Source organism: Lepisma saccharinum, chromosome 12 (assembly GCF_977018435.1).
Source record: "Lepisma saccharinum chromosome 12, izLepSacc3.1, whole genome shotgun sequence".
In the NCBI taxonomy this organism is placed as follows: Eukaryota; Metazoa; Arthropoda; class Insecta; order Zygentoma; family Lepismatidae; genus Lepisma; species Lepisma saccharinum.
In genome coordinates this window covers 44,751,753-44,767,506 of record NC_139240.1, presented here as the reverse complement: position 1 = coordinate 44,767,506, position 15,754 = coordinate 44,751,753, and the positions used below count along the sequence as shown (strand labels likewise).

Below are 15,754 nucleotides of genomic sequence, written 5' to 3'. Positions count from 1 at the left end.
CATCAAGAAAGTGATAGGCTAGATGCAGGACCGTAGCTAGAATTTATCTCCAGGGGGGGCTCACGGGGTTATCAGGGAGGGCATTGAAAAGCAAGTCCATTTTTCAAAAGTTTAACAGTATTAATGTAAGGTAAATTATGTGTGTGTGTGAGGGGGATCATTAAGTTATATAAAATTTAGAAGTATCTTACAAATACTACTTTTTATATATTTTTTAAAACATCTCTCGAAGTTCCCATGGAAGGCAATGGCAAACCACCATGGGTTCACCTTGCAGCGATCTTCCGTTCAAAAGAGCTGCCTTCAGGCAGACAACTCATCATTATCATCATCTCTCGTAGTGTTAATTGACTGGTACTGACATCAAACCTTACTACACACTGCATACAAGAAAGAAATGCAAATACAAGAAATATTGCCGGGATAAATTATCATATGCCATAACTCTCATGATTTCTCTTTCCATTTCCCATTTTACACATGACTTATCAGTAGCAACATGTTCTCCTCCGCAATTTAAACACTTCGGAGTTTCATGACAATTTTCATGTTCCTCTCTTCCACATCTAGCACACTTAGCTTTATCCTTGCATATGACTGCTGAATGTCCAAATCTGTAACATTTCTTACATTGCATCACATTTCTAACTTTAGGAGTAACATCGAAAATGTGACTAACCACTATAATCTGTTTAGGCATTTCTTGAGATCTAAACGTGATTGATATTAGCTTAGTAGGAACAAAATAATATGATCCATCATCTTTTCGAATTCTCTTTTTCATTATTTCCACTGATATTACTGTCGGGTCTTCAATACTTTCCTTGATTTCCTCCTCTTCACATTCAGTAGGCACACCATATATCAATCCTTCCCTCATCAATAAGGATTCCGGGATGAACACATCAATATTATTTTCTTTATGAAAATGCATATTTTTCATGAAATTGTTAGCTTCATTCCTGGTGTAAAAATAAATATTTGTTCTATACAAGCCACTTGGTTGAATATATCTGACCCTTATATCTTTCTTTCGCAACTCATTTCCTATTTTCATAGAGTTAAATTTCTTTTCTGCACCTTTTGTACTAGTCATTATTACTAAATATGGCCCATTATGTGTATCGTAATACATTTTACACTTATCTACATTATTTTCTCTTCGATCTTCTCCAAGCTTGTTTACTTTATCTCTATTATCTAGCCTGTCCATCCTTACAGCTTTTGCTGGAACTTGATCATCTTCAGGAGATCTGACCCTTTTAGCTTGTTTTCTAGATGTTTCTTATATAATGTTTTCTTCTGTAACAATGTCATTGTCTTCTACCAAATTCGTTATAATTTCTACTTGATTATTAAGTTCCATACGTACACATAGAGGTGCTGACTGTGCCAGTGACCATTATTTAGTAATTGCTAAATTAAGAGAAAGACTCTCAGTGATAAATCATAAGCAACAAAATCTAAAAGTTCTAAAATTTGATACAAGAAAGTTTACTGATGAAAGAATTAAGAAAGATTACCGAATTAAACTGTCAAATAGATTTGATATTTTGCAGGATTTAAATGATGATGAAAATATAAATGAAACAGACGTAAATAAGAATTGGGAGCACATACGTAATGCAATGGAATCAGCAGCTAAAGAAAGTATAGGATACCATAAACCGAGAAAAAGTAAGCCATGGTTTGATAATGAATGTCATAATCTAATAGAAATAAGAAATCAGGCTAGACTTAGGTGGTTAAATAACTCTGATGATACAAATCTAAACAATTATAATAGAATAAAGCGAGAAGTTAACCGCACGTTTAGAAGTAAAAAAAGAGATTACTTGAAAAGCAAAATTAACGAAATTGAAACAAACAGCAAAAATAATAATATCAGAGATTTATATAAAGGTGTAAATGAGTTTAGAAAGGGGTGGCAACCTAAAGTAAACTTGATAAAAGATAAAGACGGTGATTTTCTTTCTGACCCAAGCGATATTCTAAATAGATGGAAGAACTACTTTAATGACCTTTTAAATGTCCATGTAGGAGATAAATCAGAAGTGAATGAAGTCCACACAGCAGAACCTTTAGTTCCAGAACCTAACTTGACTGAAGTTAAAGATGCTATTAAAAGGCTAAAGAATAACAAAGCACCTGGCATTGATTTAATACCAGCTGAGTTAATTAAATATGGTGGAAATTCATTAATATGTCAAATTCATAAATTAATTTGTTTAATATGGAAAAAAGAAGAAATCCCTCAACAGTGGAAAGAATCCATAATTGTTCCTGTGTTTAAAAAAGGTGATAAAATGAACTGCAATAATTACCGTGGAATTTCTCTACTCTCAACAACATATAAAATATTATCTAACATTCTTTTAACAAGACTAACCCCATATGCTAATGAAATTATAGGTGATTATCAATGTGGATTTAAACGTAACAGATCAACTACAGATCAAATTTTTCACATCAGACAGACACTTGAAAAAAAGTGGGAATATATTATCAAAATGTCCATCAGCTATTCATTGATTTCAAAAAAGCATATGATTCGGTGAAAAGAGATAAATTATATAATATATTAGTAGAGTTTGGAATACCTAAGAAGCTTGTTAGTATGATAAAAATATGCACCAGTGAAACAGAAAGTAAAATTCGTGTGGGTATTAATATGTCTGACAAATGTACAATTCATGATGGGTTAAAACAAGGAGATGCATTATCTCCATTGCTCTTTAATTGTGCCTTAGAATATGCTGTTAGGAAGGTAAAAGAAACTAAAGAAAGACTAAAATTAAATGGTGTGACCCAGTTGTTAGCATATGCAGATGATGTAGACTTACTGGGGGATCATGTAAATACGATTAAGAACAATGCTAAAATATTTTTCAAAACTGCTAAAGAGATAGGTTTGGAAGTTAACAAAGAGAAAACTAAATATATGCTTACAGGCCGAAACCAAGTGTTAGGTAATAATCAAAATCTAATTATTGATAACAACTCGTTTGAACCAGTTTCCAAATTCAAATACTTAGGAGTAATATTAACAAATGAAAATTATATTAGAGAGGAAATAAAAAGTAGGCTTAATTCAGGAAATGCATGTTACTTCTCTCTTCATAAACTTTTGTCTTCTCGTTTAATATCTAAGAAACTAAAAGTTAAAATATACAAAACAGTAATTTTGCCTGTGGTATTATATGGATGTGAAACTTGGTCCCTTACATTGAAAGAGGAACATAAATTGAGAGTATTTGAAAATAAGATCCTTAGGAAAATCTTTGGACCTAAAAGGGATGAGGAGACAGGTGAGTGGAGAAGGTTACATAATTTAGAACTACATAATTTGTATTCATGTCCAGATATTATTAGTATAATTAAATCAAGAAGACTTAGGTGGGCAGGCCATGTGGCACGAATGGGAGAGGAAAGAGGAGTTTACAGGATTCTTGTTGGGAAACCTGATGGTAAGAGACCTGTAGGAAGGCCAAGACGAAGATGGAGTGACAACGTTGAGATGGACCTGAGGGAAATCGGTAGGGATGGAAAAGAGTATATAGATCTTGCTCAAGATAGGGAAAGATGGAAGGCCTGTGTTGCTGCAGCCATGAACCTTCGGGTTTAAGAAGGCTAGAGAGTTAGTTAGTTAGTTAGTTATTAAGTTCCATATAAGTTAAGGCATCCGCCATGGCCTTAACAAGAACTGCCTTACGCAAATCACATTAATGTGTATATTTCCTTTTTCCGTAGTTTAAACTTTAACTTAAATGAGTATATGGGTTTAACTCAATTCCAGTCACAAAATTCTCTGTTTAAAAACAGTACTCACTGAATTAACAACTATTAATATTACCACAATATTACACAAACAGCTCAGTTTCCCATCAACCACAGGCTCTGCCACTTCGTATCAAAACATTACTGTCCATGACACTAATATCACAGCTAATATTTCTGATAACCATGAAAATATCCCTGGTACGCCACTGCAACGAGGACAACAATTCGACAGACACAATCTCAATGAACAAAGTAAGAGTATTATTGAACATGTGTATAGCTTTTTTCAAACGTTAACTGATATAATCCAGAGATGGCGAATGCTATTAATTTCAAACAAGGCTGACTAGAGACGCATGTGGCGTGGACCGTTAGACTGTTCAAAGCATTAAATGGTCCATAGATAATGCGGAAGGAAATTGAGCCCATTTCCTTACTCAACAGAAACACTACAAAAGAGAGAAGAATATTATTGGATTAAATAAGTTTGATAAGGAAGTTCATTGTTTTTTTCCAGTTGTTATCGTGGAGAATATCCAACTGAAAAGGTAAGAATGTATTTAGCTGAAGATATAAACTTTCGGCGTTCAAAAAATCCGACTTTTTAATTCTGTAGTGTAGGGTTTAAATATATTTAATATAACGACGAAAGTTCTTGATGTAAAGAAGAGATATTGCTTGTGCACGCTTCTTGTTATGAATCTGACAGTTCCAACAAGTTAGATACTCAAATAGTGTGTGTATGTGTTGAATATCGTGCTCAGTTTTTTAAATGTTCTATTTGTTAGTAGTTTCTCCTGTTCTTTTCTGTAATCTAATATAATATTTTATTCAGTACTTCTCATTAAATATATGTAAAAACTTATCAAGTATAAAGTATAAAAGAATAGCATAAATACCTAGGTATAAACTCCTCATTATTGTAACGCGAAGGCGAGAACGTGTAAAGCGCCGTTCACTAGCGCCATCTCTGAAGAGAAGAAATTCAACAGAAAGGTCATAAGATTTATGAGACCTAGGTTTTCGACGAACCAGGAACAAGTCTGTTCTTGTTTTGAACTGATAACTTAAAGTGTGCTTGATGTGTTGTAGCTGAATGTTATATTTAATATTTACACTGAATAGTCTATACCAATTCGGAATATTATGTAAGTATATTTTGTTAATAATATTATAGATTGTAGTAGTATTTTGAAACAGAATGCTGCTTTTCTCTGTTTTGTACATATTTTATCGTAAGATTTATGTCCATCGTTCATTAAATATACTGCTGAGCTGTGTTTAGATATTTAGATATACAGTATGTAACATTCTTATTCGTACCAACGGATTTTCAAAGAAAATTCTTTAATATCTGAAAGGATATATACACTCTTTTGAAACTGTTTCATTACAACTCAATAACTAACATCATTAGGAACATAAAATCTTACCAAAAATTCTGTATAACCAATGGCAATAATAAATTAAATGAAACTGAAAGAGAAACATACCATTTTTTGTACAACTTTTCTATTCGTACACTTAATAATATGAAAGAAAAAAGTATATTCAGAGCAAATCGACTGACAGTTCTAATACTTTGATGCGTATTCTTTGGCTTTAATTACTGCGTGACACCTGTTCTTCATAGAATTAACCAGTTTCCGACATGTTTCAGAGCTTACTTTATTCCACTCGGCTTGCAAAACAGTTTTCAACTCTTGTTTGGACTTGACGCCTGCTTTATGGACTCGCCTCTTCAAAATTGCCCATAAATGCTCAATGGGATTTAAGTCTGGACTTTGAGCTGGTGTTTGTATTAGTTTGGCCACATTCCATCGCGCCTTATGCTTACTGTCATTGTCTTGGAATCTGTAGATACGCAGCATGTCCATTTTTTGGTCACTCTGCTTTACATTGTTCTTCAATATGTCCAAATAGACATATGCATCCATGATACCATCAATAAACTGGATGGTACCAACACCTTTGGACGACATACAACCCCAAATCATTAATGACTCACCACTGTGTTTAACTGTTGGAACTGTGTTAATGTGATCGTCTTTATTTGATTTTCTCCAGACCCTATTTATCCCATCTGACCCGTATATATTAATATTGAACTCGTCTGACCATATGACACTATCACAAAATTCCTGGTCCTTGTGGATGTGCTCTTTCGCGAATAAAAGTCTATTCCTGCGATTCACCTTATTTGCATACGGCCTCTTTCGTGGTATTCTGCCATGATATCCATGCTTCCACAAGGCACGTCGGACAGTTGATCGGACATCATCTTGCCAGCAACATTTTCTACTAACGTTGTAACTGAGGAACACTTAGTCGGGGGTTTTCTCGCACTCTTTTTAAAATAAAGCGTTCATCACGTTTATTCAACCGTCTCTCTTTTGGTTTTCTCAGCACATTCTGTGTTGAACCTTCCTCTCTAAATTTGTTTACTATGTATTGAACTGTGGAGTGTGATTTATTGACTGTTTGTCCAATTTTTCTTAACGAATAACCTCTAAGGGCCAAATTTATAGTCACATCCTTCAAATCGGAAGTTCCTTCACCTTTCCCATTTCGAACACGCTGATAGATAGACGATAGACCTACAACAATACCTACGCGCCTGCATGTTCAAACTTGTTACGAAGTTGCAAACTGCACGAAATCGGCCGAATAGCGGTGGCGCTGTATGCGAGGAAGATTGAAACTCTTGCCTGTACGAATAACAATATTGTATGAAACAGCCTGTTTTTCTCTCTTCACGCAAATTATATGCTCTGTTTATACACTTTGAACATACATTTTTATTGACATTTGTTGGTGAAATCTTCATTAACATTAATTTCCAGGTACATATGAAAATGATTATATTTACTAGTAGATATGACATTTTTTCCTCGGAAATTGTATGTGTACGAATAACAATGTTACATACTGTATCAACAAGGTGTCAAAGTCATGAAAGTCAAGAAAAAGTAAATAAATCTACAAGTAGGTCAAGAAATTATACTTGTGATCAAGAATACATACATGCTATCACAATGACTGATTGATTTAGTTTATTTTACTTAACTTTTCTGCCCCTTTGGCTAATTACGAGGATGAGGATAAATGATTGTAAGATAAGATGGATGAAGGGACAATCAATCATAAATATATAGGGACGACAACACAAACCTCACACAAGCATCCAGAACGCCAGAGCCTCTCTAGCGTACCAAGTGCAGTCCAGGATTCAGTCTAGAAAAATCAAGTCTAATTCTCTTGTTAAATACAGATTCAGTTTTCATCATAAATGGCCTTTTAGTATCGGTTTTTCATTAAATAAATATTAATTTTCTTAATAGCAAATTTGCAACTTTACCTATGTATAGGGGCTGAATAAATAAAGGTTAAGAAAAACGAAAAAGTATAGAAAAAGTCATGATCTAGTCGAGAATTCTGGATTTGTTATCTTGGTAGACACTCTGATCAAATTCAAATAATTATTGGCGTGTCCTGTGAGAAAAGGAATCTGTACATGCAATTACAATAATATATTCAAGGGGTATAATTGAAACATTCCAACTTACTTGTTATCTGAACCAATTTATTTGCATATATTTGAAGCAAGTTATCTGTGCCCTTTTCGAATGCGCCTTAGGAGAAAACGTCATCACAAATGCTATCCTTTTTATACGCTGCGAACAGGCGAAACAAATTGTGTCCTTTGGCTTACGCATTATGCTCTAATGGAAACTACTTTATTCGACCATTCTCTTGTGTTTTCATTAGGGAACTTGTCAAGAATACGAAACGGAGAAGAATGACCAGGTTTAAAAGAAACAGGATTCATTTTTCTACAGCGCTCCCATCTTTGCCGTTGGCTACTTTAAGACTGAGGTTAAGGCTTTTTCATGGCATTTGTATTTTTCTACCTCTCTTGCCTTATAAATGGTTACATTCTGCCTCCTTGTTCTTCGATTAATCTTCCTTTCATCCGAAGGAATAATGGGCCTGTTACAGTGAAATTAATAAAGGGAAATATCACGTTACTTTCTTTTTTTATTCGGAGTGTTACCGCTAACAGCGACAAATTGATAACACCAAGCAAAGAAATGCCAACATGCCTTTTGATTAAACAGTTTCTGGTTATATCTGGGGCACATTTACTGTCGGATTAAAAAATATGGATACTCAAGTTTGGACTCCAATTAAAAATTAACCAGTAGACCTACATAAATTTATTCAATTGTGCGGAATCTATTTTTAAAATTTGTCAAAAACCCATTCTTATAAATTTTGTGGAACAACTTTTTCTTAGTATTGAATAGTCCCACAAATACAATATTGGCCATTTTTTTAAGATCTTTGTATCTGTTTTTAAAATCCATTTTCATTGTCAATTCACATTGCGAAACTTATTTTATACAGATTTTTATTCAGATGTGTAAAGATGTACGTGTAACGTGGCAATACTGCACGCATTGACTCGCTGTGACATCCCGTTTCAACTGTTCAACGGGCATCACTGTATTAAAAAATACACACTTTTTCTTACAATATCATATTTTTATTGTACAATATTTTCACTTATAATATAGTTGATGAGTACATTATACAATTTTATGAGTTAAGTGGTACATTAATTAATTTCATTAAAATTGGTGCACTACGACAGAATTTCGATTATTTTGGTATAGATGTAGCAGCAGTATAGTTACAGAAAAACATGTGAGATTTTTACTACATTTACACTTTGTATGGAACAAATGCTAGTATCAGTGAGAAAGTATACAATTCAATTTTCCTTCCACATAGTAAAGTTGCATGCGTCATAACAGCGAACACTTCAATAACAGTAGTTAGAACTTCACTATAAAAGAGTGTAACTTGTATTAAGTATCTACGAGATAATAATTACAAATGTAAAGTATTTCATTTCAATTGCGGAACATCGAGTCTATTTAAACTGATCCGGGAAAAAAAGGTACGTGGACCGTATTTAAATTGATCCGGGAAAATAAGGTTTCTGGACCTTATTTAAGTTCATCCGGGAATACTTTATAGATAAATAGGTTCTTTACGGTCCAGAATCCATTTACGGTTGCTGATTTTCTCTCCTGAACCGGAATTGAATTTATTTAACCCTCCGTCATCCGCGTCCTCACATTAGCACAAATGTCCCGCGCGCGGCACTCGGTACCGCCTTAGCAAAACCAAGGTTATTTTCATGAATTATTGATGCAAATCGATGTTGAATTACACTAGCACTTACTGGAAATCAGGCCAAATAAACATGAATGCAAACATGTCCATTTCGGACATTTTTATTATCTAATAAAATGAATAAAATAAGAAATGAAAGTGTATCATAAGCTTAGAATCTTGAAGCCAATACACCAAAACATTATTCTAAAAATATTTATAACTTTGCAATATAATAAAGGAACTAAAAAATTAACTCACCATTTACAAAATTTTCAACGTATTTTTTTTAAAAAAAATTCAACTTAATTTTCAAAACGAACTGAAACAACTTATGTGGGCTTAGAAAGGTGCTATTTGTTCCAAAATTCTCAGTCAAAATCTTACTGACTCGCAGAAAATCAATCAAATGTGTAAAACACAACTCGTAGAAACTTACAAAATATTTATAAAATGTTAAAATTTCAATACGTTTCTCCTACTCTTACGAGATATATGTACATAAAAAGGCCATATTGACTCGAATAAAGGAATCGAATGTTGCCACTTTTCAATATCATTATTTTGACAACTGACATTTCGAATGGGTACTGCAATGGTTTCTTCATAGAAATAATTTGCATTCTGAATCACGTACCATCGTTTTATTCTTGTTATTTCCGGCACGTTCATGGCTGGTGTGTTATGATTTAAGATGGGAAACGTTCCCGCGCGCGGTACTGAGTGCCGCCAAAGGGAGACCTGTCACTTCAGAGACATGTAAGCAACTGAAGGTACGCTGTACAAAAGGCGCGAACGCCTCTATGTTTTCGTGGGTATAGTGTATATAATTTACCTAGTGCTTTCCAGACCATTATTGTGCTGGCAAGGAAAATAATTGAAAATTTCAAAAAAGGCGGCACTCAGTGCGCGGGTTTCTTACGGAGGGTTAAAATTCCTGCACCTTTCACAACCCTATTAGATTATGGCAGGTAGTCTCGTCACCATCTATCGAGTCTCGACACCCATGAGTGACTCACAGTGGGACAAGCACTGTATTAACATTTTCCTGATCATGTAGCAAGGTAACTTTCACAGGGATGTACCCGTAGTTTGTTGCAGCCTATGAGCACTATTTATTTATTCCTGATTGAAGAATTCTTACTATCAAGTCTCGATATATTAGCGTTTTCCTAGGCGTGTATATACATCATGGTCTAAATGACCGTATCATTGATTGGCAACTTCGTCTTGATACTGTTTAAGTCGATTCGTTTTGCACTTATCTCACAGCGGTTACGCTTTCGCAGAGAGATATATACTGTCTTCATGCTGTTAGTGTTAAATATTGCGACACCTGCAGTGTGAAACCAGCCATTGACTACCAGATTGCTACTATTAAGTTCGGCTCGTTACATATTTACCTTTCGAAAAAGGGGGAAAAAATGAGACTACGGTTTGATTTATACAGAAACGTACAAAGTGAAGGTAAGGTTGGGTGTTTTATTGGTCACGTATCATAGGCCAGCACGGCGAAGCACGGCAGTTGCTTTGCATGTCGGTGCAATTTCGGCAGAAAGGGAAAGGTGCTGTTGGAAGGGTGGTGCTGACCGCGTCACGCCATTAATGACAGAGACAGTAGCCAACAGAACTGGTTCTTTTAGCCTGTGCTCGCAGACCCATCCATCTCTCTTTGTTATGACATTGTTGCCCTAACAGCGCTTATCACACTCTGAACGCACCTTGCAATTTCTTTGTCAAGTCGAAATGTTGAATGTCGACGAACTTGCGGAGGGAAGTGGTACAATTTCCTCAATTGTACAACCGGTCTTTGCCGATATGGACGTTGTCTTGTTATTGAACTTATCGTCTCGACTGTATTTGCGAATGGGTAGGAAAGGAAACGATATATACGCGCAGTAACAATACGACCTACACAGATAGCTGCGAATTGTTCATGTTCGTTTTCGCTTATATCAATGAGGTCTCCAGGACATTAGAATCGACACGCTTGAGCACCGTATCAATGTTTGCCCTGTGTTATGTAAGTTTTCGGTAATCGAAAGACACAGAACGTGCAACTGATTATGCGCCTGCTTACCCACATTAAGAGCTTGTAGCCTATATAATTTGACCGGTAGATGGCCTTATATTGTTTGCCAAATCAGTCTTTATTGCTGTTTTGTATTGTTCAGATATCAAGGTTTTTGAGAACGTAGAAAAACATCGATAATCTTATTTCAGTAACCTGCTGTTTACCAATGTATGTGCACTGATAACGGTAGAAATCAGTAACTTTTTACGCTTGGACCGCTTAGCTTGTTAAAGTAATTTGTCCCATAAATAGAACATTTTGACGGAGTTCGGAGGAAAAATAAGGACCGAGAATGAAGTATGTAGGGTTATGTGTACCAAAGAAAGATCAGAATTGGCCTAGTTCAGGCTGTGGGGATGGACACAAGTCAAACGTAAGCTGTAGGAAGTCATGGTGTGTGGAAGAAACTGCAATGCCCCACGTTGCGGCAGCACAAAATGCAACGCAACGTGCCACCACTCGTAACTCCAGGGTATGGAGATCCGAATTGGCAACACACCGCTCCTTGCTCCGGCTGGTCAGTTGGGAGCACCAGTTCTCACCCAGGGATCGGGATTAAGACGATCCACCCATCCTCCAGGAAGGAAACCACCGAATTGCGACACGTGACAGTAAATAAAATTCCAAATACTTTATAATTAAAATGTCCAAAATCTTTAATCACTAATCGCGCGCGTACATACTGATTCGCACAAGTTAAAAGTTGTAATTTGTTGGGTCATGTACGCTCGCAGGCAGTGATAAGTAATTTATTTAACACGAGAGTCCGCGCACCGCCTTCACAGTTAATAGCAAGACCTCAACTGCTACCTCAAGCGCGAGGCGCAGCATAACAGATTGTTCTAACTTACAATACAAACTCATAACACAAAATAGCACAATAAAAACTGATAATTTATATAACACATCAATGTTAATTAGCGATAGTAAGCTAAAGTTCAGGTTGGCAACAATTAAAAATGCCAACGTGGAAGTTTTTACATCGCCAAGAACACGAAGCGTGGTTCCCCCACTCCTAACATAAACAGCCAATAGGAATACGATATTTTATTGAAAACGAGGGAGAAATACTTTGCTATAATATTACAATATTAAACTATATAGAAATAACTAAACTGATTTTATCAAATAAATCATATTTGCCCTTGCACATAAAAATGATTAAATAAAGATTTAGTTTATAACGAAGACAAATTACTTCAATCTTGTACATTGTTGAACAAAAATCGATATTAAGAAGAGATGTATTTAACTTGTGCTTAAACAATGAAAACGTTGCATATAGATTGGGATAATTATTAGCCTATGAATTCTAAATAAATATTGCAAAAATACGCAAAAATTATAAGATAAAACGTAAATATATACATGAATTATGAAAATAATTAAGTATAAATAATTTAATCCAAGTTCTTAACTTGAAAGTATACGAATAAAATAAATGCCAATATACAACTGAAATCTGCCTAACATGGCTGTCGTTACAAAACGAAATTTCACATTCTTCTCCAGTGCAAAGAAGCAAGGGAGGCAAGAGGAAAATAATGTATTAGTGAAAGAAATTATTCTTACATGAAGAATATAATGAAAATTGTAATATCTGGACAAAGATAGTTGTGTGGACTTAAAAAGTCAAACCAAGAAATATAACTCAAGCATCTTCTACCCCAAAAGCAGTAAACCAGTCGCTGTCAATGAAACATTATGACAAGTGCATACAAGCCTTGCTCAAAAGTTTGTTGAGAGATAGAGAGGGATACCCGAGTATGTAATTATTAAATACGACGCTTCTAGGGCCTCCCCGATGGCGCAGTGGTAATGATGTCGCTTTGTAAACAAGGGGTCCCGGGTTCGATACCCCGGTGGAGGCAAATACTGGTTCGGATCCCCACTTTAAACTGTTGGTCCAGTCCCGATTAACCTTTTTGTGCATAAAGTGGACTTTAAACAACATTTTAACTTAATTCATGACGCTTGTAGCAGGTTGCAAGTTGCACTGAAACAGTCCCTGGAGCGATGAGATGCCATGTTGTTGAAACAAGTGTTGGAATAAAAGGGTTGCAATTAAATGTGGGAGCAATTTGTTCTTGCTCCCAGTTGGTGTTCCGTCGTCGCTCCGGGTTAAAATATAAGGTTGGCGGCGCATCTATTACCTCCTTGCAATTATGTTTTTCCCCTTAGTTTCTTATGGTTCCGTTCTTGCGTTCTTCTCTATATCTTCCCCAACAGGAAGTGGATTGTTATGTGATCGGCGGCGCAAGTTTAACCATGTAGGGGTGCTGAGTGGTATGGAATTTTGGGGGTGGGATGTTGAAAATAGAGTAAGCATGGAACATACGGTCATGTTTTAGCCACTAGATCAAGTGTCAATCCACTTTTAGTAGACATCTATGATAATATGCTAATGAAACTGAAGAATACTAACGACTTGCTTCATTTTTGAGTAATCGCGATGAGGTTAAAAGACAGTCACAACTGCTCTATGCGTGAATGGGTGTCTTTCGGGGTGTAGATGGTTGCATTCTGTAGCATCATCTCTTGCACTGCGGCTGTCAGCCAGCAGAACCACTTCAACACGCTCGTGTTTGGTCAGCACCATCTCAGCACCTGAAACACACATTGGTCCTATGGTTCCTGACTTTTGACTCACCCTGTACTTTCACCATAATACTTGTGACTTAGCATGACGGTGTAAACTCTGTCAGTAGTATATGAAGAGATGAGAACCTTTTCATTGTTAAACTGTAACAATGAGTATGACTATATGAGGGAAACAATGCATATGATCAACAAATATGTAACGTATCAAATGTTAGATGTATAATGGCTATAGTTAACTATTACAGTATTTGCTCATTCCATATGAAACCATCCAATGGTGGTTGCATAACCAGTTTAGAAAAAAATCATTTTTAGTACATACATTTGTACATGTTTCTAGATATTGAAACCAATGTTAAAAAAATAGTATCTTTAGTTCTCCTGGGGTAACCATTTTTCCAACATGGCGCATGACCTTTTTTTTGCTCATATAGCAGTTTATGGAAACCTTAATATCTCAAAAACCGTTAGTGCTAGAAATCTGAAACAAAATTCATTTTGTAGCTAATAAAGCATACTTTCTGTGATATTCAAGTTTGTTTTGCTAAAAATTGCATCCTAAGTACGAAACGTATGGTGTAAATTTGGGTAGCAATAGTTAAAAATTCGTATTTTTAAGCCCGATTTTTTTTAATGAAGGAGTTTAGTTTAAGGCTTGAACTTTTATTAACATGTAGAACTACCTGCAGTGTGTCTGTAAATGAAATATCAGTGCTTAGAAATACACCCCTTTTTTACAGCATGAGTTCAAACATGGCCGTTCATTGAATTTTTGACTGTTTTGGGGGTTAAATATCTCAGATGGGCCCTCTTTCAAAATTCTAAAATTTGGCAGAAAGGAAGCCCTGTATGAACCTAACTCACAGTAAAAATCTCAACTTTTAGATTCAACCAGTTTTGATCAATATGAGGTAATGTATAAGGAGAACTAAAGACAATATTTTTTTTTTTGAACATTGGTTCTGATATCTAGAAACATGTACAAATGGGTGTACTAAAAATGAAATTTTTCTAAAATGGTCATGCAACCAATTATTTTAAAATTGGTTGATTTGATATGGAATGACCCTATTAGTAAAAATAACATTTCTCAAAGTAAATTTCGACCTTGATGCCCCTGATGTCATTTTATACGGGCACACCTTTCGAGAATAATACATCAGGGTGTCGCTGAGCATAACTGGAGGCTTTTGTGTGTTGAGCAACCAAATGGCGATGAAACATGCAGTTGCTCTGATTAAACAAGGGTAGTTTAGCTTCTTTGTTCATTTCAATCCCCTACTTTCAACCGTTTGGCGGGAGGGTCAACAAAGACGCGGAAGGACCCCATTTAGAAAATCAAAGCACAGTTTTTACGAAAGAGGCTGTCGGCAGGTGTTTGCGTGAAGCACCTGTACATCCACCGGTCGGTAGATGTCAATAAGCCGCTCTTTGAGGTCATCCAGTGGTGGTGTGTAACTAATGGTCGGCCCTTTCCACTTTAGAAAGGCCATTGTGTGAGAAGGAGAAGAGAGATTTTGCCCCCAAGATGCTCGCAGATGCTGGAAAGTACCAGATTGACGAATGTGGCCTGGGTTGCCTTTGTAACGTGTTCCCTTGGTTGATGACGTGCAAGGTCACAGAGATCTAGTTCGCAGATGGTTCATTGCTGACGGAAGGCTTAGTCGGTTTCTTGTAATGTACGGTGAAATGGAAGACTGTGAAGGCCGTATAACTAAGCAGAAGTCTTGGGTTAATTGGAAGTTTTCCTGACGGGGAGAATCTTACAGTAGGAGACTAGGAATGGTATCGTGACGAGACAGGGGCGTCGCCATCAGGGGGCGTAGGGTATCTCCTACCCAACAACAAATAATCTTAGCCCAGCCACATGAGACGGAAAGAAACACATGAAGCAAGAAAATGGAAAAGCGAGAAGACAAGTAAATAGAGGAAGATATAAAGACAGAGGTAGAGGAGCAGAGGTAAGAAGAAAGAAAAGGATATATGTAGGCAGAGAGAAATAATCAAGAAAGAGTGACAAAAATAAAATGATATATAGGGTGGAAGAGAGAAAGAGATGGTGAAATATAGTAAAAAGGGGATAGGAAGAGAGGAAAATAAAGAGAGAGAGAAAGAAAT

General features: G+C 35.9%; 1 protein-coding gene across 3 annotated transcripts in view; it reads left to right on the top strand.

The window, feature by feature from the left end:
• Positions 1-15,754, top strand: part of LOC145996039 (uncharacterized) — a 270,364-nt gene that overhangs the window by 104,336 nt on the left and 150,274 nt on the right. Inside the window, exon 3 of one of the 3 annotated variants that reach the window (XM_083132240.1) lies at positions 4,298-4,328. The exons of the other annotated variants lie outside the window; for them this stretch is intronic. The gene's annotated coding sequence lies outside the window, so the exon portion shown is untranslated. The remainder of the gene's footprint in view (positions 1-4,297; positions 4,329-15,754) is intronic. 3 annotated transcript variants of the gene reach the window in all.